This window comes from Rhinolophus sinicus, linkage group LG16 (assembly GCF_036562045.2).
Source record: "Rhinolophus sinicus isolate RSC01 linkage group LG16, ASM3656204v1, whole genome shotgun sequence".
Classification (NCBI taxonomy): domain Eukaryota; kingdom Metazoa; phylum Chordata; class Mammalia; order Chiroptera; family Rhinolophidae; genus Rhinolophus; species Rhinolophus sinicus.
This window is the reverse complement of record NC_133765.1, coordinates 19,750,670-19,772,087: the sequence shown is the minus strand read 5'-3', so window position 1 is coordinate 19,772,087 and position 21,418 is coordinate 19,750,670. Positions and strand designations below refer to the sequence as shown.

General features: G+C 43.9%; 1 long non-coding RNA gene across 1 annotated transcript in view; it reads left to right on the top strand.

Annotated features, from left to right (window-relative positions):
• Window positions 1-8,891, top strand: part of LOC141569163 (uncharacterized) — a 28,521-nt gene extending 19,630 nt beyond the window's left edge. The window contains exon 3 of the long non-coding RNA XR_012492607.1: window positions 8,755-8,891. This is a non-coding gene — a long non-coding RNA (uncharacterized LOC141569163). The remainder of the gene's footprint in view (window positions 1-8,754) is intronic.
• The last annotated feature ends 12,527 nt before the right edge of the window (window positions 8,892-21,418 follow it).

Below are 21,418 nucleotides of genomic sequence, written 5' to 3'. Positions count from 1 at the left end.
TGGGCATGCAAGCCCCAGGCCTCCTGGGTGGGAACCCACTGCAGGCCAAGTTCAGCCGCAGACTGTGCAGTGCCTGGGGCCACCTGGCATGAAGCACAGAGTAATCCACTGATGGCTGACGCCTGCACTGGGCTTGGAGATGCCTTGAGAGGCCAAGCCACAAACTGAGGTGAATGCCACTAGTGCTGGGCTTATGCCTACTCAGTAAGAGATATGGGACATGGAGAAGCCAGATGCTGCTTGTTTGGGTTTTGTGAACCTTTGAGAGATTTTAGGGAAGTCAGCATCTTGAGCCAAGACAAGCTGTTTGTACATAAAAGCCACTGGAAAGGGATTGGAAGTACCCAAAAGTTGTGTTGGGTGGGGTCTCAGGTAATCAGTCACCAGGGTGGAGCGAATAAATGGTGTTAGGTTGATGGAGACTTCAATATCTGTTAAGGTTTACTTTATGACCCAGGATATGCTTTACCCTAGGCACTAGAAAAGTATATATATTCTGTTCTTAGATGGAGTTTTCTATAAAGGTCCATTAAATCCTTTTGGTTGATGGTTTTGTTCAATTCTTCTATATCTTTTCTGATTTTCTGCCTAGTAGTTTTATCAATTGCTGAGAATTATATGCTAAAACTCCCAACAATAATTGTGGACTTGTCTGTTTCTCCTTTTATTTCTATCAGTTTTGCTTACATGTTTTGAAGCTCTGATGTTTGGTGCACATACATTTAGATTGCTATATTATCTTGGTGGATTAATCCTTTTATCATTATGTGTTGTCCCTCTTTGTCTCTAGTAATTTTCTTTGCTCTAAAGTCTACTTTATCTATCTACTATTAATATAGCTATTCCTGTTTTAAATTAATGTTTGCATGATAGATCTTTTCCATCCTTTTAAGTTTTTTCATTTTTTATTAGTTTCATGTGTACAAAACACTATAATTGTTAGACATTTATCATTTGTACCCCTCACAAAGTGATAACCTCCCTGCCCCAATCTACTATCCCTCTGACATCACCTATAGCCATTACATTTCCACTGTGTCTATTCCTTATGCTGTACTCCACTTCTTGTAAATATATATGTATATACATATATATACATATATATTTATAAAATTATAGTTGACATTCATTATTACTCAGCTTCAGCTTCAGGTGTACAGCGCAGTGATCAGGCATCTATAGTATCCCTGAAATGGTCTCCCTAATAAGACAAGTGTCCATCAGGTATCCTACAAAATCTTTACAACATTATTGATTATATTCCCCAAATTGACTTTCATGTCCCCATGGCAATCTTGTGGTTACTAATTGTGCTTTTTAATCCCCTCACCTGCCCCTCTTATCCCCATCCCCCCATCTAGCAACCCTCAGTTTTTCCTCTATGTCTCTGATACTGTTTCTGATTAGTTCATTCATTTATTCTATCATTTATTCTATTCTTTAGATTCCACATATAAGTGAGATCATATAGTATTTGTCTTTCTCTGTCTGACTTATTTCACTTAGCATAATGTTCGCTAGGTCCATCCATATCATTACAAATGGTAAGATTTCGTTCTTCTTTATGACTGCATAATGCTCCATTGTATAATGTACCACACTTTCTTAATCCAGCCGTCTACCAATGGGCATTTTGGTTGTTTCCATGTTTTGGCTATTGTGAATAGTGGTGCAATAAACATAGGGGTGCATAAATTTTTTTTGAATTAGCATTTTGGAATTCTCTGGATAGATACCCAAGAGGGGAATTGCTGGGTCAAAAGGTAGTTCCATTTCAATTTTTTCAGATACCTCCATACTGTTTTCCATAGTGGCTGCACCAATCTGCAAACCCACCAGCAGTTCACGAGGGATCCCTTTTCTTCACATCCTCGCCAGCACTTATTTGTTGATTTAGTGATGATAGCCATTTTGACTGGGGTGTGGTGGTATCTCATTGTGGTTTTTATTTGCATCTCTTTTGTTGAGGTTGAGCATTTTTTCATATGTCCATTTGCCCTCTGTATGTCCTCTTTAGAAAAATATCTCTTCATGTCCTCTGCCCATTGTTTTTTGGAGTTGAGTTGAATGAGTTTTTAAAATAAATTTTGGATATTAACCGCTTATCAGATATGTCGTTGACAAATATCTTCTCCCATTCAGTAGGATCCCTTTCTGTCTTATTGATGATTTCCTTTGCTGGGAAAAAACATTTAGTTTGATGTAATTACGTATGTTTATTTTTTCTATTACTTCCCTTGCCCTAGGGGATATAGCAGTAAAAATATTACTCCGGGTAATGTCTCTAAACTTTCTTCCTATATTTTCTTCTAGGAGTTTTATGGTTTCAGATCTTACATTTAAGTCTTTAATCCATTTTGAATTTATTCTTGTATATGGTGTAAGGAGGTGGTCCAGCTTCATTTTTTTGCATGTGCCTGTCCAGCTTTCCCAGCACCATTTATTGAACAGACTGTCTTTACCCCAAAGTAAATTCTTGCTTCCATTAAATGACCATATAGGCATTGATTTATTTCTGGGCTGTCTATTCTGTTCCATTGATCTATGTGTCTGTTTTTATGCCAGTATCATGCTGTTTTGATTACTATAGCTTTGTAGTATAATTTGATGTCAGGTATCATGATACCTCCCACTTTATTCTTATATCTCAAGATGGCTGAGGCTATCTGCGGTCTTTTACGGTTCCATATAAATTTTAGGATTATATGTTCTATTTCTGTGAAAAATGTTCTTGGAAGTTTGACAGGAATTGCGTTGAATCTGTATATTGTCTTAGGCAATATGGACATTTTAAGGATATTAATTCTTCCTATCCATGAGCATGGTATGTGTTTCCATGTATTTGTATCTTCTCTAATTTCTCTCTTCAGTGTCTTATAATTTTCTGAGCACAGGTCTTTTGCTTCTTTGGTTAAATTTTTTCCAGGGTATTTTATAGTCTTTGAAGCAATTGTAAACGGTACTGTTTTCTTAATTTCTCCTTCTGGTATTTTATTATTGGGATATACAAATGCAACTGATTTTTGAATATTAATTTTGTATCCTGCTACTTTACTAAATTCATGTATCATTTCTAATAGCTTTTGGTGGACCCTTTGGGGTTCTCTATATATAGTATCATGTCATCTGTATGTAATGACTATTTTACTTCCTCCTTACCAATTTGGATGCCTTTGATTTCTTTTTCTGGTCTGATTGCAGTGGCTAGACCTTCCAGAACTACATTGAATAGAAGTGGAGAAAGTGGGCAACCTTGCCTTGTTCCTGATCCTAAGGGGAATGGTTTTAGCTTTTCCCTATTGAGTATGATGATAGCTCTGGGTTTATCATATATGGCCTTTATTATGTTGAGATATGGTCCCTCTTAAGAGTTTTTATCATTAGTGGCTGCTGGGTTTTGTCAAATGCTTTTTCTGCATTTATTGATATGATCATATGATTTCTATTTTTCATGTTGTTAATGTGATGTGTCACATTAATTGATTTTGTGGATGTTGAACCAACTTTGCATACCAGGAATGAATTCCACTTGATTATGGTATATGATCTTTTTAATGTATTGCTGAATTCTGTTTGCTAATATTTTGTTGAGGATTTTTGCATCTATGTTCATTAGGGATATTGGCCTGTAGTTTTCTTTTTTTGTAATATCTTTGTCTGTGTTTGGGATCCGGGTGATAGTAAAAAGGGTTTGGGAGCCATCCCCCCTTCTGGATTGTTTGGAATCGTTTGAGGAGAATAGTTGATAATTCTTTTTCGAATGTTTTGTAAAATTCACCTGTAAAGCCATCTGGTCCAGGGCTTTTGTTTGTTGGGAGCTTGTTGATTACTGATTCAATTTCCCTGGTAGTAATCAGTCTATTCAGGTTTTCCATTTCTTCTTGAGCCAGCCTTGGAAGGTTGTATGCTTCTAGAAAATAGTCCATTTCTTCCATATTGTCTAATTTCTTGGCATATAGTTGCTCATAGTAATTTCTTTAAATCTTTTGTATTTCTGTGGTGTGTGTTGTCACTTCTCCTCTTTCATTTCTGATTTTATTAATTTGGATCCTCTCTCTCTTTGTTTTGATGAGTCTAGCTAAAGGTTTGTCAATTTTGTTTATCTTTTCGAAAAACCAGCTCTTGGATTCATTGATCTTTTGTATTGTTTCTTTTGGTCTCTATTTCATTTACTTCCACTCTGATCTTTATTATCTCCTTCTTTGTACTCCCTTTGGGCTTACTTTGCTGTTCTTTATCCAGATCCCTTAAGTGTAAGGATAAACGGTTGATTTGTGATTTTTCTTGTTTCTTTAGGTAGACCTGAATTGTTACGAATTTCCCTCTTACGACTGCTTTTACTGCATCTCATAGATTTTGGGTCATTATGTTTACGTTTTTGTTTGTCTCGAGATATCTTTTGAGTTCTTCCTTGGTCTCATTGTTGACCCATTCATTATTTAGTGGCATGTTATTCAGCCTCGATGTATTTGTGTGTCTTCCAGTTTTTCTCCTGGAGTTGATTTCTAATTTCATAGCACTGTGGTCAGTGAAGACCCTTGGTATGATTTAAATTTTCTTAAATTTTTTTGAGACTTGTTTTGTGGCCTAACACGTGATCTATCTTGGAAAATGTTCCATGAGCGCTTAAGAAGAATGTGTATTCTGCAACTTTGGGGTAAAAATGCTCTGAAAATGTCAATTAAATCCAACTGGTCCAATGTGTCATTTAAGGCCACTGTTTCCATATTTATTTTCCATCTGGAGGACCTGTCCCTTGTTGTCAGAGGTGTGTTGAAGTCTCTTACTATGATAGTGTTATCTCTGTCTTTTGATCTCTGTCTTTATGTCAGTCAATATCTGTTTTATATATTTCGGTGCTCCTATGTTGGGTGCATAGATGTTTACTAGGGTTATGTCCTCCTGTTGGATCGATCCCTTTATTATTATGTAGTGCCCATCTTTGTCTTTTAATATATTCTTCATTTTAAAGTCTATTTTGTCAGATGTAAGTATTGCTGTTCGAGCTTTTTTTCTCATTTGCATCTGCATGAAATATCTTAACTCCATCCCTTCACTTTCAGCCTGTGTGTGTCTTTTGATCTGAGGTCTCTTGTATACAGCATATGCAAGGGTCTTCTTTTCTTATCCACTCAGCCACCCTAAGTCTTTTGATTGGAGCATTTAATCCATTTACATTTACAGTGATTATTGATAGGTACATAGTTATTGCCATTTTGTTATTTGTGTTTCTGGTCTTCATTAGTTAGATTGTTTTCATCTTTCTTCTGTTTACAGAAGCCCTTTTAACATTTCCTGCATTGCTAGCTTGGTGGTAATGAATTCCTTTAGCTTATTCTTTTCTGGGAAGCTCTTCATCTCTCCTTCGATTTAATGATAGTCTTGCTGGATAAAGCAATCTCGGTTGTAGGCCTTTGTTTTTCACCACTTTGAATACTTCCTGCCATTCCATTCTGGCCTGCAAAGTTTCTGTGGACAAGTCATTTGATAGTCTTATGGGAGTTCCCTTGTATGTAACCCTCTGTCTTTCTCTTGCTGCCATTAGGATTCTCTCTTTGTCTATAACCTTTGCCATTTTAACTATAATGTGTCTTGGTGTGGGCCTGTTTGGGTTCATCTTGGTTGGAACTCTCTGCACTTCCTGGGCTTGTATGTCGGTTTCCTTCACCAGGTTAGGGAAGTTTTCAGACATTATTACTTCAAATATGTTCTCGATCCCTTGTTTCCTCTCTTCACCTTCTGGTATTCCTATGATGCGCATGTTGTTGCGCTTGATGATTTCCCAGAGGTCTCTTAAACCATCTTCATTGTTTTTTATTCTTTTTCTTTTTGTTGTTCCGCTTGGATGATCTCTGCCAGCTTGTCTTCTAAATCGTTGATTCGATCCTCTGCCTCATTCAACCTGCTGGCGATTCCTTCAAGTGTGTTCTGTGTTCTTTATTTCAGTTACTGTATTCTTTAGTTTCAACTGGTTGTTATTTATGATTTCTCTATCCTTCCTTATGTCATCACTAAAATCCTTAAACATTGTTATCATCAGTGGTCTGAGCTCTGTCTCTGACAGGTTGGTTACCTCTATTTCATTTGGTTCCAGTTCTAAAGGTTTCTTCTGTTCTTTTATTTGGGACATTTTTGTTCCCCCATTCTGGCTGACTGTGTTTGCTTCGATGTATTAGGTAGATCTCCTAGGGTTCTCAGTCTTTGCTGGGTGGTCTTATGTAGTATGTGTCCTTTATATTTGACTTGTACCACTTCCCTATTCTCCTGTACATGTGCTCCAAAGGTGACCCTTGTGTTGTGTTTGTTCTCCTGTTAAAGTTGAGCTTTAATTGCTTTTGGCTTGTCAGTAGGTGGGATTGACTTCTAGGCTGTCTAGTTGTGAGAATTGGTTCTGCCCTCCATGGATGAGCCGCTGCGTGAGAGTTGACCGCCCAGATGAGACTTAGCCCCTATGGGCTCTTGTGCCTGTAGAGAATTAGCTGTTGGCAGCTAATGTCACTTGTAGGTCAAACCCGGTAATACTCTGGTTTGGTCTGGAGTTGGTCTCTGGATATCTTGTAGGGCCCTGGTGTAGGGCAATTTCAGAACAAAACAAATCAACAAGCACAACAACAACAGCAAAGAAAAAAACAAATACACTCACATGTAAAAAGAATTGACAACCCACACTCAACACAGGCAAAAATATCAAAAATACATACACACACACACACATACACACACAAAAATCAATACAGAAAAATGGAAAGAGGGAGGAAAAGTAGGACAGGGAAGAGAAAAAAGAGAGAAAGAGGGGAAAATATATATATATGTACATATAATATATGCTAAAAATGATAGTCATACAAAAAAAAAAACTTTTTGCCTTAAACCCACCAAACAATCTCCGGGTTGTCCTCTGTTGTACAAAGAGTCCTCTATGTCTTGTGCAGGCAGATCTGGCCATCTGATGCCCAGAGTAACCCTGGCCCTGCAGTTCTAGATGAGTGGGGCTATGAGGTGTGGTTGGTAGTTTCTACAAAGTCAGTGCACTTTCTGCTCTCACCTGCACATACGCGCACTGAGAGCACCACAACCGGCCACTGGGACGTGGGCTTCTCTGTGCACAGGTCTCCTGAGTCTTAGGGCACTTCTTCCATTGGGGGTTGTGGAGGGCTGGAGATTTCTGAGCCACTGAAAGCTCAGAGCTGCCTCTGCCACCTGTTGTTAACCCCTGCATGTGTCTCTGCAGCTGTAATTGTCTTGCCGCAGCAGCAGCCCAGAAAAGGGGTGGGCTGGGAAGGGAGGTGTCTGCCATCTCCAAGCCCAGCAGTGTCACACTCTTCCCAGCCTCTTCCCTAGGTCACAGTTGCAAAGCGGCTTTTTCCAGGTCCTGAGCACTACGGCTCCTGTCATCTGACATACTCCTCAGTACAGGGACCAGCTAGAGACTCTGGAAGGGCGGGGCTAGGATTGCTGTGGGAGAGTGGGGGAAGGGGCCCAGGTATGGCTTTTGCTTTTTTGTTTGACCTAGGGACCTGCTGGAGATCTCCGATGAGGTCACTGCCTCAAACATGGGGTAAGCTGCTGTCTCTGCAGGAGAGATCAGCTGTGGGACGCAGAGAAAGAGCCCACCTCCTGGCTCTTGTGATCTCTGTTCTGTGTCCTGGGGCCCCCGCGTCTCCACAGCCACGGATGCAGGCCCCGTCTCCACTCCGCTCCCTTCCCTCTTCCCCTGCTCTCCTAGTTTGCGCACCTTTGAGTAATCTTTGTATGAGCCTCTTAGCTGTTCTGTGTGATGAGCAGAGAGTCCTTTGATGGTTTATACACGTTAAATTTGTGGTAAGTTCCAGAGAACTCAAGACCACATCGCTGCTGCCATTCCTCTAGACTCCATTCTTTGATTCAGCTGAGCTGGTGGTAGAATCTAGTGCTTTACAAGGATTGTGCTGAATGGAATATTAAACCATTGGGTTTATTCCTGCTCCATGCTCCAATGCACTGCAGGGAAATGTTCCATTCTCACCAATAATGGTGACCCAACCATGCTCTGACCTCTAAGAAGAGTGGGATTCAGGGCTTTTGGCAGCTAATGTCACTTTAGAGATACACATCTTTAGACAGTGCTGGAATCATGGGGAAAGAGATGCTCTATTTCCATTGGCTGACAGGATATGACGTCATCCAGTGGCGGTTGGTGGGCATCTTGCTTTCATAAAGGGAAAGACCACCTGAGAATGACACCAGCACAAAGGAAAGGAGACAAAGCCAACAAGTCAGGGGAGATGATTCCTGTTGACATCACTGAGTGCCCAGGAAGGAGAATCTCTCACAGAAGCCCCTGTGGACTTCCTGTAATATCTCATTGGCCAAAATGGTGTCATGAGTCCTTGCCTCATCCAATCGCTAGCAGGGGGTTGGGGGAGGGGAGTGTTTGCCATAACTGACTTGGACCAACTGTGATTCCTTCAAATTGAGCATCCACAGGAAGAAGGCAGCATGTGTGCTATGTGAGCAAGCAACACCTTCCTGCCACAAAAGAGATATGGACAAGGGAGCTGAGGGTTCAAAGCCAAAGGAACAGAAGACCAAGAGGGTACAACATGCAAAGGTGCATAGTTGTGCCAATTAAGTTCAGTATTACATCACTCCACGCTCCTCAAACTGGAAGATACAAAACAAGAGTACCCAATACATCTTTCTGAAGCAAGATATTTATTGGAAGGTTTATAAAAGCAAGTAGTTTCATAAGACCCATCCATCCCCTTCCCACAGAGCAGGGGAGGGAAGAAGGGCCCAAGGAAAAACCATCGTCTCTGAAGTTGCACCCAGCTGGGAGCCGAAGTGGTAGACCTGCAACGAGGGTGGTCCCTCCTCTTGTCTGCCAGGAGGCTCCAGGCCGTCTTCCAAGGAGGTGAGTCTTATTCTATCCCTGCCTTTGCCTACCAGAATGTAAAGGGGCTTTACGTGACTGTTTGTAGTGCCCCTTTTTGGGTGGTAGACAAAAGATCTTCCTAAAAAAGTTCAAGCACCTCCTAGCCATGCGCCACCGGCCCTGTTTATTTTCTTCTGTGTTTCCACTGTTGCTGGTGGTGCTGTGGCTGGAAAGAGAGTCCCCAGGGTGACACTGGGGTGCTGGGCTAAGGACGGTGGTGCTGGAACCAGGGTTGAACGCTGGCGTGGCGGTCCTGGAGCCTGGTCTGTGCTCGGGCGTGGCGGTCCTGGAGCCTGGTCTGTGCTCGGGCGTGGCGGTCCTGGAGCCTGGTCTGTGCTCGGGCGTGGCGGTCCTGGAGCCTGGTCTGTGCCCGGGCGTGGCGGTCCTGGAGCCTGGTCTGTGCTCGGGCGTGGCGGTCCTGGAGCCTGGTCTGTGCTCGGGCGTGGCGGTCCTGGAGCCTGGCCTGTGCTCCGGCGTGGCGGCCCTGGAGCCAGGTCTGTGCTCTGGCGTGGCGGTCCTGGAGCCTGGTCTGTGCTCCGGAGTGGTGGCCCTAGAGCCCCAGCAGTGCCAGGGAGGGGGAAGCTCGATAGTGGCGTTCCTGGGCCCCCAGCTGCGCTCAGGACTGGCGGTCTTGGCTCCTGTGCTAAATGGGGGGCTGATGGTCCTGGGCTCACTAATGGTGGTGCTGGACTCTGGGATGGCTGAAGAACCGCCAGACTCTTGGGACTTCTGCCCTGGCTTGTGGTCCACAGGCTCCTGCTCTGCCTTCTGGGAACTGAGCCACTCTGTCTGGAAACCGGACCACTCTGAATGAAACTTTTCTGGGGAGGGGCTGCGGCTCTGGAGCTTAGGAGAATGGAAGGGTTTCACCTTGATGGTACGGTATGTGTATTTTGGTTTTTGGCTGCACAAGATGTAATACGTGGCTGTGATGTTATTATACTTGTGGTTTGGCACTACGCCCTTGATTTCTTCCTGCTGAAAGCCAAGATTAACCATCTCTGATATTACCCAGGGGTCTATGACATCCCTGGGTGGCTCAACATATGGCTTCAGTTCTTCCTCTTGATCCATGTTCAGCCATGGATGTGGCATGAAATCCTTTAGATTGTCTCTTTGCTCAGGATTGAGTGTCAGCATTTTTCTGAGTAGGTTTTCTACTTCATAGGATAGATAAGATGGTATATCATACTCCTCACGGTCTAACCTCTCCACCAGCTCTTCCAGGCTGATCTCCATAAAAGGGATGATGTTTGTAAGCATCTCATGCAGCAACACGCCCAGGCTCCAGGTGTCCGCAGCACAACCACTGTATATTTTGCCCTGGAACACTTCTGGAGCTGTATAAAAAAGTGTGCCACAAAACGTGCTGAGGTGACGGACATTGGAGGGAGCTCCAAGGCCGAAGTCTGTAAGTTTAACATTCAGGTAAGGGTCTAACAGCACGTTTTGTGGCTTCAGGTCCCGGTGAGCAACGCCCTTCTCATGGCAGTAGTGCACTGCTGACACCAGCTGCCGGAAGACGCGACGGGCCCTGCCCTCCGACATGCGGCCGTACTCATTCAGGTAGTCCATCATGTCACCTGTGGGCACGAACTCCATGACCAGGTAGAGGTATTCCGCTGAGCTGAGCACGTGGAATAATTGGATGATGTTAGGGTGGTGCAAGTCTACCATGCAGCGGACTTCTTGCAGGAGAAATCTGCGTAGTTTCTTACAGCCCCATTGTTTGATGATTTTCACAGCCACCTTCGTCTTTGTCAGAATGTGTTCACCCAACACTACCCTGCCAAAGGTGCCCTCTCCGATGAATTCCTGGAGCTTGTAATGAGCACTGATGGGCTCCCCGTCAATACGGATTTCTCTAATGTGACATGCCATGGTGACTCGCTGGCTACGCTCACTGACGACTAACTACGATACTAACGATACTAACTACGCTGACTATATATACTAAGGGAATTTACGGTGCTAATAAACAATAACTATACTAACTACGCTGACTATACTAAGGGAACAAGGAGAAAACACGCTACAAGGTCCAAGTCCAACAGGTCACCACAATCAGCTTCCTGGGCTATAACGGACAGAAAGCTCAGCCCAGCCAGGGCCTTATATAGCAGTTTGGGGTAATTCCATCACACTGGTGCTTTATGAGCTCAGAGCCAGAAACTGACCCTCTATGGCTAAGGATAAACTACAGTGGTTTTCTCAGTTTGGGGTTTCAAGACCCCTTTACTCTGAAAAAAAGGGGGACCCCCCTCAAAGAAATTTTTGTTTATGTGGGTTATTAAAGACTGATATTTACTTTCTTAGAATTTGAAGTCTGTAGGATACTTAAAAAAAGAAAAAAAGACATGAATTAGAATGTTTTTCCAGGGGCAGATAGTGTTGTATTTTGAAAAGCCCCTAAGATGATTTGTTTCCACTCCTTCAGCCAAGAAATGGTGCTGCCCTTTAAGAAGTACTACTTGGGTGTATAATAAAGTAACTTTTATGTAAAATGTTCATTTAAAAGGTATCTACAAGCAATTGTTCTTTAAAACTACCTTGTGCTTAGTAATACTGTAGTTTAGCTGAGTAGTTCCCTCAGAAAATACTTTCAGGTGTGTATTCATTTTGGATACCTTCAGGGTTTTTTTGTTTGTTTTGTTTTTAAATAAATGGAACCCTGTTAAAAGTGAATTTGCTTCCAAAAGTGGCTACTTTATAGGCATAAAATTGGCTGGGCTCAGGGGAGTCAGATTGAAATAATGCTAAGGACACAAAGTCTAAAAATTTTCACCATTGATTCAATCCAGTTAATTGTTTGCACAATTTCAGTTTCACAATTTCCATAAGTGTTGTCTATTTTTCTCTAATTAGTTAATTATCATATGTATTGACATATGATGTTCAATGTTCATCATTGAACAATGTTCAATACATTGTTTAGAACAGATTTTTTTGTCAATTTTTGTATCAGTTTAAAATAATCTATTTCAAATCATGGGAAAATCGTGAATATTTACTGAGTATATTGGATCTGATCTCAGTTTTCTTGAAGAGATACTTTTTTTCTTTAAGCTCTGCCTGATCCACTGTACTGAAGCTCCAGACATAGCTGAAACATTTTAAAACTAAACCATTCACCCCTTCAGACTATACCTCCCATCTTTCTCCATTAGCAGCACACAAAATGGAATGAAAGAAACATCTTGGAATTATTATAATTCAATGCTTTTGGATAACTTATTTATTCCATATGTTTTGTGCCAAGTGTGTTTTTTTTCTTAAAATTCATTCATTCACTTCTGTCTTCCTCACCAGCTCCCTGATGCCATTATTTTTCCATTAGTGAACTCTGATGCACCTCTTCCTTTGGTCTTTGATCTGTCGCGAGCCTTTCAACACTCTTCTCGGTGGTGTTTTGGATCCTACGGAATGCCCTTCCCCATCTCCCCACACACTCGGGATTTATAGGGACACTCATCAATACTGAGATATTGTGAAAAGTACTTCTGTTCTAATTGATACCTGGAAAGGTACCCAATTGGACACCTAACATGGTACCTGAAAGCAGAGTAACTCACAACTGTGAAGCCTCCTTTTGTCTGTTATTGACAGCAGATGCTGCAAAGCTACATCACACATGCCTGCTTAATATTATCAAAACAATTATTCGTGTATTCGTCTCAGTATTCCGGATCTGACTATGGATCCTGCAGACACGGTCTTCACGAGTGCATCAACAGAAACCTGTGTCACCTGCAGTAAATCATCCTAAGCCCGTATCACCCACATGCCTCCCGACGCAGTGCTGACTGGGAAATAAGGGAGCCTCACTTTGACACACTCTGGGGAGAACCAAGATTCTCATTATTGAGGAGCTAGTGATACTGAAGTCTGGTGCTATTACTTATATGTCCCAGGGCCTCAGAGCAGACGGAGCCTTGCCTTCTGCTGAGTGGGGATGGCACACAGTGAGAAAGGGTTGAAAGATGGAATTGTTTTCATTCAGTCAAGCAGTGAAGCTGAGCGAGTGAGTGACCAGGAACTGTGTATCACACAGTGTCTTCACTGAGTTAAGACAATTGTTATTCTTTGATTAAAATAGGCCTATGCCTTAGGTTTTAATGGGAGCCACACAGATGAGCCAAAAATTTTTAATTTTTAATTAAAATTTTAAATTAAAACAAATTTTTTTAAAGAGACAGGTAAAGTTAATTTTCATAGTATGTTTTATTAACCAAATTTATCCCAAATGTTATTATTTTTACACATAGCCAACGTAAAAATCAGAGATCTCATATATTTTCTTCTAATTATGTGTTCACAGTTGGTTTTGTTGTTTTATATGTACAGCTGGTTCTTCTCAGTTCAAACTAACCACACATTTCCAGTGCTCGGTGGCCCTACTATGTTTCCCTGAAATAAGACCTAGCAAGACAATCAGCTCTAATGTGTCTTTTTGGGGCAAAAATTGATATAAGACCCGGTATATAATATAATATAATATATAATATAATATAATATAATATAATATAATATAATATAATATAGCATCAGGTCTTATGTAATGTAATATAAAAAATATAATATAAAACCTGGTCTCATATTAATTTTTGCTCCAATAGATGCATTAGAGCTGATTGTCCGCCTAGGGCTTATTTTCGGGGAAACACGGTATGTATCTCTTGGCTGCATATTGGACAACAGAGACTAGAAGCTCCATCATATGGAATGAATGTGGGGAATGAAATTACAACAACAATGACAGTAGGAGGAACTGTCCTGTCACCACGCCACTGCATAGTTAGAACAAAGCAAATGACAGCTATGTGCATTTCTGCTGTGTGCAAAATGCTGCTGGCAGTATTTTCTTTTTTTCTTTTAGCTCTTTTTTTTTTTTTTTTTTTTTTTTTTTTAGTTTCTTTTAGCTCTTGATGGGATTTTTTTTTTTTTTATAGACCCTAAGTTGTTCATAATAAGCCACCCACTTTCAGACTGGTCCTTGCTGTTGCGTCTGCTCCTGGCTGGTAGCAGTGAGCGAATTCCAGTTTAGAAACACTGAGGAATGTTCAACACTAGCATTTAGTGGAGGCAGGCGCATGAGACCGCCGTGAATGTCAGGAGTTGCCACTGACATTCTGGGGATTCTGGGGAATCATGCATTTGGCCTCGGCTTAAAATTCTGAGGAGGGTGGCATGATATTCATGTGATTTCCCTTAAAGTTTCAGCTTTGGAAATATATCCCCAAAGCTGTGTGAATCTCTGATGAAGGCCACGAGCATACTGGCTGTTTTTTTTAACTCTCCTCCTCCCTCGTCTCTCTTTTCTTCATTTTTAGCATTTGTGCTTGTATGACTCCATGGGGCAGAATCAGTCTCTGGCATGGTTTGTAGTTTATTTGATTAAAGAATGAAGGACACCGACACGGAAGGAACGATGGCTTTGCCTAACCTGTCACGTGGGAAAGGGCCATGATCCAAACCACATGATAAACTCTTCGTCTGGATTACATACAGTTAGCTGTGTAAGTGTCCTAGCGTGACAGATGATTAGGCTTGTCAGATAAAATAGAGGACACCAAGTTGAATTTGAGTTTTAGGCAAAAAAATGACTTTTTAATGTAAATATGTCCCCAATATTGCCTGGGGCACCTCATACTTAGAAGATATTTTATGGCTATTTATCTGAAATTCAAATTGAGTTGGGTCTCCTGTATTTGTATTTGCTGTGTTTGGCAACCCTACCAAAGAGGACAGCCTGCTTTCTGAGCTTCCGTTCTTAACTCTTGACTCCAAACTCTCAGCATACCTTCCACACTGAGCGAGTGGCTGCCTTTTCTGCACACTCTTCCGTGAAGTACTGGTGTCTTTATATATGGATCCAGCCAACAAAAATGTACTAAGCACCTAAAAAGCGTGCTGGGGATACCAGCAGCAGTAAATCGTGGCTGTTCTTATTAAAGAGGCTTAGAATATAGTAAGGGGAGTAGATATATAAACAAGTCAGCAAAACACAGTGTCATATGGGCAACAAATAATTGTCTGCATACACTATCATGTGTGCCAAAGAGGGAGCAGTTTGTTCCATTTAGGAATATCTGGAAAGATGCTTTAGACAAAGAGCCCCTTGAGTGGTATCACACGGGGCTGAAGAGCTACTCATGAGAGAGTTGGGTCACGAGGACTTTCAGCTGTAGAAGAACTATCCCCAAGAGCCACTGCATGGGACATCCTGGGGTGTCTGACGAACTGGACACAGTCCAACAGGGCTGCAGGATGGGCTTCCAAGTGTAAGGATCTAGAAGTGTAAGGATCTAGAAGATATGAGAGCAGTCGAAGGCAGGGGCTATAGACTGCCTTAGAGAGTCTTTTAAGCCATACTAAGGAATTTAGATTTTTTTTGGTAGTCAGTAAAAGCTTTATTGCATTTCAACCCAGAATTCCATAGCTCTTATATCATCCACAATCCCTCCTTAGTTGACAGAAAACAGCCCAAGTTTACCTCCTTGTGAATCTTCCAGATAGAACCCAGACTGAGTATCCCCCCTTCCTTCAGGTGACCCCATTGTGTTCTCATCACCTGCCCTACCTGTCACACTGATGTGTCATAATCACCTGGTCACATGCCTCTTGCCATCTCTGCCTGGCCAGGCCCAACACGTGGTAGGCACTTATGAAATGAAGGAGTTAAAGCACTGTTTGGGTTTTTTTTCTTCCTAATTCCATAATTTAACAGACATTTATTTATGAGCCAAAGCAGTGAGCTAGTGTAATGGTTTGCCGAGCTGCCATAAGAAAACACCACAGGAGGACAGCATTAGGAATAGAGGCAGCGGCAATGTAAGGGCTGTGTGCGATGTCAGAGGGGGAGTGGATGGGAGGAGCATGTGTGTGTGTTTTATTCCACTGCTTCAGTTGCAAATATGAGGCCGTTAGAGGAACCAAAAGGATTTGTAGCAGAGAAAGTTAGGCAAAAACATGCCAAATACCAGGGCTCCTCGTCCCACTACCTCCCCTCACTGGAGTCCCTGAACAGGAGGACATGAGGGAGGACAGTTACATGAGCAGTAAAAAGGCAGCAGAGTGATTTTTGGAGGGGAAAAGAAAGCTCTGTTGCCTGCTTTCCAGATGGAGCTCAAAGCAGCAGCAAGGCTGCAGGTGTGTGGCCCCAGGGCCTGGGCGTGTGCCTGTGAGCTGGGACGACCCCAGAGAGGGTGGCCGTGCGGTAAGTAGGTGGGCAGACCCACACGAATCCCCCACATGTGCAGAGGAAAGATGCCCATGCCCGCCACATGGCCTCCTGACCACAGAGAGAAGCTGGACCTGAGTGGCCACCGCTGATGGGGTTGGAATGGTCATTTCAGTGCTGGCCGTGGGCTGAAGCCTGAGGGATGTTCAGTGCAGGTGGCTGAGTCCCAGGTGCAGCATCAAGCTCCTGCCTCCTGGCCCCACACTTGGTGCTGTACAAATCATGGGCTTCTAGAACTTAGACACAGCCTGGGAGCCATGGCGAGGGAGATTCTGAATAAAATCAGGTGATTTCAACCTCTCCTTCCTTCCATGACCTGGAATTAAAATGCTGAGCTTGGGAGTAATTAAAGATACTCCGACACCCGTACTGGGTCTGTGGGGAGTCAGACCCCTGTGATATGCTAATATTGTGATAATGCGCTAATGGACAGACACAATTCACAGGAAACCTTTTTTATGCCCTCAAAATAGATGCTAACTTCAAATAGCTTCTGTTGCTTTTGCTGGAGCTCCATCACAATGATGTAACCGATAGTTAAACGCAGTGCCCTAAGTTTGGCCAGGGCCCCCATGTGGGTGGACTGTTTATGTGTTCCCAGTGGGGGGGGGGGGCACTGTGCACACAGCATGGGGCAAGGAAAGCCCAGAGACAGAGTTGGAAAGTTATAAACTGTACTGGGCAAAGGGCTTATCTATGATGAGGGGCGGAGTGTGGTGCCAGGAAGCAGGATGAGAACATTTTAGAAAACAAATGCTGAGTGAAACAGAGGGGTTTGCATTGCCATCCTAACTTTGGTGATGACCAAGGTGCCCCAGGGGTCTGCCAGGTTGTATGCAATGCCCTCTACGTGGACAGAATGGCTCTCCATGCCCCTGAGGCTTAGCTACCTGTGAGCTGGACCTAGCTCCACCTGTCCGGTGCTGTGACAGAAGGAACACTCTGTAAAACACGCAGGGCACAGTGTCGTGTGTGTGGCCTGATGACAGAGTCGGATGGCTCTCTCAGATCGGGGTAGGCTCTGCGGGCCCTGTCATTGAGTTTGCTGCCAGAAGCCTGGCCCTGGGTTTTCAACGGTGGCACTCGGAGTGGGAGGAGGAAAGGAGCTCTGTGTGTGACCCGTGAAGAGGCCACGATGGCACATCCAACTTTGTCAGTCATTTCTAGAAGGGCCTTTGTTTTCTCCGCTCCAAGAGTCCAGGGACCCAGTGATTAACTGAGCACCCGACAGGAGGCCTGGTGCCCAGGACAGACTGGCTTGTGTACACAGGAAACAGGTGTCCTGGGTGATACCAGCAGGGAGCAGATGGGGCCACAGAAGCAGCGCAAACAGGTAATTGTGGGCACAGGTAGAACTCTTGAGCTCCTTGCTCCTGAGCCAGGCCTGGCTACCCTGGACCCCAAGAGGGAGCTGACAGGGGTAGGTGGCAGGACTCTTCAGCCTCGCTGAGGGTTTGGGTGACAGAAGAGACAGTGCATTTGCAGTGACTCTAATGGGCTGCGTTGTGTGTAGCAGCTGCCATTACTAGTCCCTACCTGCCATTATTAGAGCATGAGACACCTCTATATTCTGTAGAACTGCCCTTGTGCCAACACCCCTTCCAGCTGAACAGCAGGAAGATTAAACGTCGTCCAATCTGTTCCACTCAGTCCAGTCCAATAATTTTCCAGCACTTTTCTTTTGAAGTGCAGGTTGTATTCTCCACTTTGAAGGTGAGGCACCTGGTGCTGTTTGCATCATATACCCCACTCAGATTTCCAAGAAGTCCTTACCCTCAAGGACAGACAGACCTCTGGTGCCTCATGTCTAGCGCCGGGCTGCTGAGCCAATTGGAGCCTGAGGCCAAAGGAGCAGTTGTGAACACTGATTCTGTCTTTATTTAAAATTTGGATGTTTTGTCATCATGACTGTTGCATGAATTTTGATTTTTTTTAATGTTATATTGAAATATTGTGAATCATGGTCAATGGGTTTTGGCATCCCTTTCAATTTAGTGCCTAAGGAACGGGAGGCATTGGTCAACCTGGTCCACGCTCTGGCCTGGCATACAATAGGTACTCAATAAAAGTTTGCTTAGTTAGATAATTCAATCAAGAATTGAAGGGAGAACGGTGCCTGTATTCTGTCACATCAGGGCAACCTAGAGAGACACGGCATCCTCCAGTAGCCTGGTGTTTGGGGTCCAGAGACATGGCATGTGAGTGAGCCATCCGATGTGGCCTCTTGGTGCTTCTGGACCCAGGGATTTGCAGGGGTGGGGCAGGGAGGTGGGGCAGAGGAACGGAATGCCTGGGGGCAGCTCAGAAGGTAGGAAGCTAACAATCGGAGGCCCATGCCCTTGGCACAGTGAAGTGCAAAGAGCACCGCGCCTGAAGCCGACAGTGGGATTCTGCCTCACTGTCACGGGGGTCCGTCGGCATCAAAGCCACAGCGGGACACGGCGCAGACTTTGGAACCAGGAAGAACTGGGTACACGTTTGACTCTTCCACGTACTGGCTATGCCATTGGACAGGTGGAACCCTGAGTCTTTATTCCTCATGGAAATAACGGGCGTAATAATAATTACCAACCTCAGAGGATGGTATTGAGAGTTACATTATGTAGGGAAAAGTTCAAGCACAGCACATGTCAGTGGGAGCCTTGTGACACTGCTAAGGTCACTGACCACACAAAGAACTTATCTGCATGGCAACTGACGTAACCGCTCAACTAGGGGTACACCTGCCCTGGTCCTCTTGGGACCAATCAACAACTGCTACACTGTGTGAACAGAGACTGTCACTTGGAACGTGTGCGGTTTAGTGTTCACATCTCCAGAGACGTTGCTGAGAGTGGCACCGTGGCTGCCAAGCAGTGCCATTTATTCCTGCTGGAACCAGAGCTGGGGCAGAAGCCAATCTCCTCACAACTATTTTAGATTCCTTGGAAGAAAGGATTCCTGTAGAATATTAGTATAACCTGTTACTATAGAAACCCGCCAAAGTCGCCTTTTTATCTGGTGTCTCATCAGAGGTTGTAAAATAAAGGCTTCCAGGAAATAAGCAGTTGCATGGCTTTGATTCATCCCAACAGTGACTTGCACAACTGGGATTTCAGTGTCTGTTTGGATCCGTACTTATATACTTGACATTGTATCCTAGAGGGAGTGAGGCTAGGGAAGTTAGTCCATTAATGGTGACCATTAATCCAGGGTCACTGATGGCTTCCAGGTGGCACAGGCTGACTCTCTGTGTTTGCTTCAGTGTATTAGGTAGATCCCCTAGGGTTCTCGGTCTTTGCTGGGTGATCTTATATAGTATGTGTCCTTTATATTTGACTTGCACCACCTCCCTATTCTCCTGTGCATGTGCTCCAAAGGCGACCCTTCTGTTGTGTGTATTCTCCTGTTAAAGTTGAGCTTTAATTGCTTTTGGCTTGTCAGTTGGTGGGATTGACCCCTAGGCTGAGTAGTTGTGAGAATTGACTATGCCCACAGTGGATGAGCTGCTGCATAAGGTTTGACCGTTCAAATGAGGCTTGGCCCCGATGGGCTCTTGTGCCTGTAGAGAATTCCCTCTGGGTGTGTCACTTGGAGGTCAAACCTGGTAATACTCTGGTTTGGTCTGGAATTGGCCTCTGGGTATGTTGAATCTCATGCCTCTTGGGCTGCGCCCTGGTGTAGGGCAATTTCAGAACAAAACAAATCAACAAGCACAACAACAACAAAGAAAAAACCAGATACACTCACAGGTAAAAACAACCGATAACCCACTCTCAGCACTGGCAGAAATATCAAAAATACAAAAAGGAAAGGAGAGGGGAGGGGAGGGGAGGGGGGAGGGAGGGAGGGAGGGAGGGAGGAGAGAGAGAGAGAAAGAAAGAAAGAAAAGAAAGAAAGAAAGAAAGAAAGAAAGAAAGAAAGAAAGAAAGAAAGAACAATCTCCAGGTTGGCCTCTGCTGCACAAAGAGTACTCTGCGTCTTGTGGAGGTAGAGCTGGCCACCTGGTGCCCTAGTGACCCTGGCACTGCAGTTCTAGATGAGTGGGTCTGTGGCATACGGATGGTAGTTTTTACAAAGTCAGTGCAGTTTCTGCTCTTGCCTGCACATAATGTGCTCTGAGAGCACCACAGCCAGCCACTGGGAGATGGGTTTATTCCCTGTGCCCAGGTCTCCTGAGCCTTAGGGCACTTCTTCCTTGGAGGTGTGGGGGGGTGGAGGACTTGAGATTTCTGAGCTGCTGAAAGCCTAGAGCTGCCTCTGCCACCTGCTGTTGACCTCTGTGTGTGTCTCTATAGCTATAATTGTCCTGCGTTGCAGCCCAGAAAAGCTGGGGGCTGGGAAGGGAGGTGTCTTCCGTCTCCCAGCCCAGTCATGTCACACTCTTCCCAGCCTCTTCCCTCGGTCACAGCTATAAAGCGGCTTTTTCTAGGTCCTGAGCACTACAGCTTCTGTAATCTGACACTGCTCTTCAGTTCAGGGACCAGTTTGAGACTCTGGAAGGGTGGGGGTAGGATTGCTGTGGGAGGGGCCCAGGTATGGAGTTTGCCTTTTGTCTTTTTTGTCTGATGTAGGGCCCAGCTGGGGAGCTCAGCTGAGATTACTGCTTCAAAGGCCGGGTAGCTGCTCTCTGGGCAGGAGAGATCAGCTGTGGGACAGCAGAGAAAGAGCCCCCCTCCTAGTTCTTGGGATGTCTATTCTGTGTCCTGAGCCTCCCACCCGACGCACACACCTTCCCTCCCCTCTGGCCAGGCAGCCTGCACTGCTCCCTTCCCTTTTCCCTCGCCCGGTTTGCCCACCTTCAAGTAATCCTCATACGAGTCTCTTAGCTGTTCTGTGTGATGAGCAGAGAGTCTTTTGATGGGTTACAGATGTTCAATTTGTGGTAAGTTCCGGAGGAGAACTCAAGAAGACCACCTCACTGCCGCCATTCCTATGATGTACAGACCACCAAAGAACTCCATCTTTTTACTTTTAACCTAATTTTGTCTTTATGTTTGAAATGAATTGCCTATAGACAATATATAGTTGGAACTTAATTTTTATTCATTCTGTCAGTCTCTGATTGTATTTGGTATATTTACACTATTTACATTTAAAGTAACTATTGATGTGTTAAGGTTTAAGTCCGCCATTTTATTATGTTTTCTATTTTTTCTCTCTTCCTGTATTGCTTTTTACAGCCTTCATGTGGGTTTCCTAAACATCTAGGCAACATTTTTAGAGTTCCAATTTGATTTATTTATAATTTATTTTTTGTTATATTGCATACCATACAAAGCAAT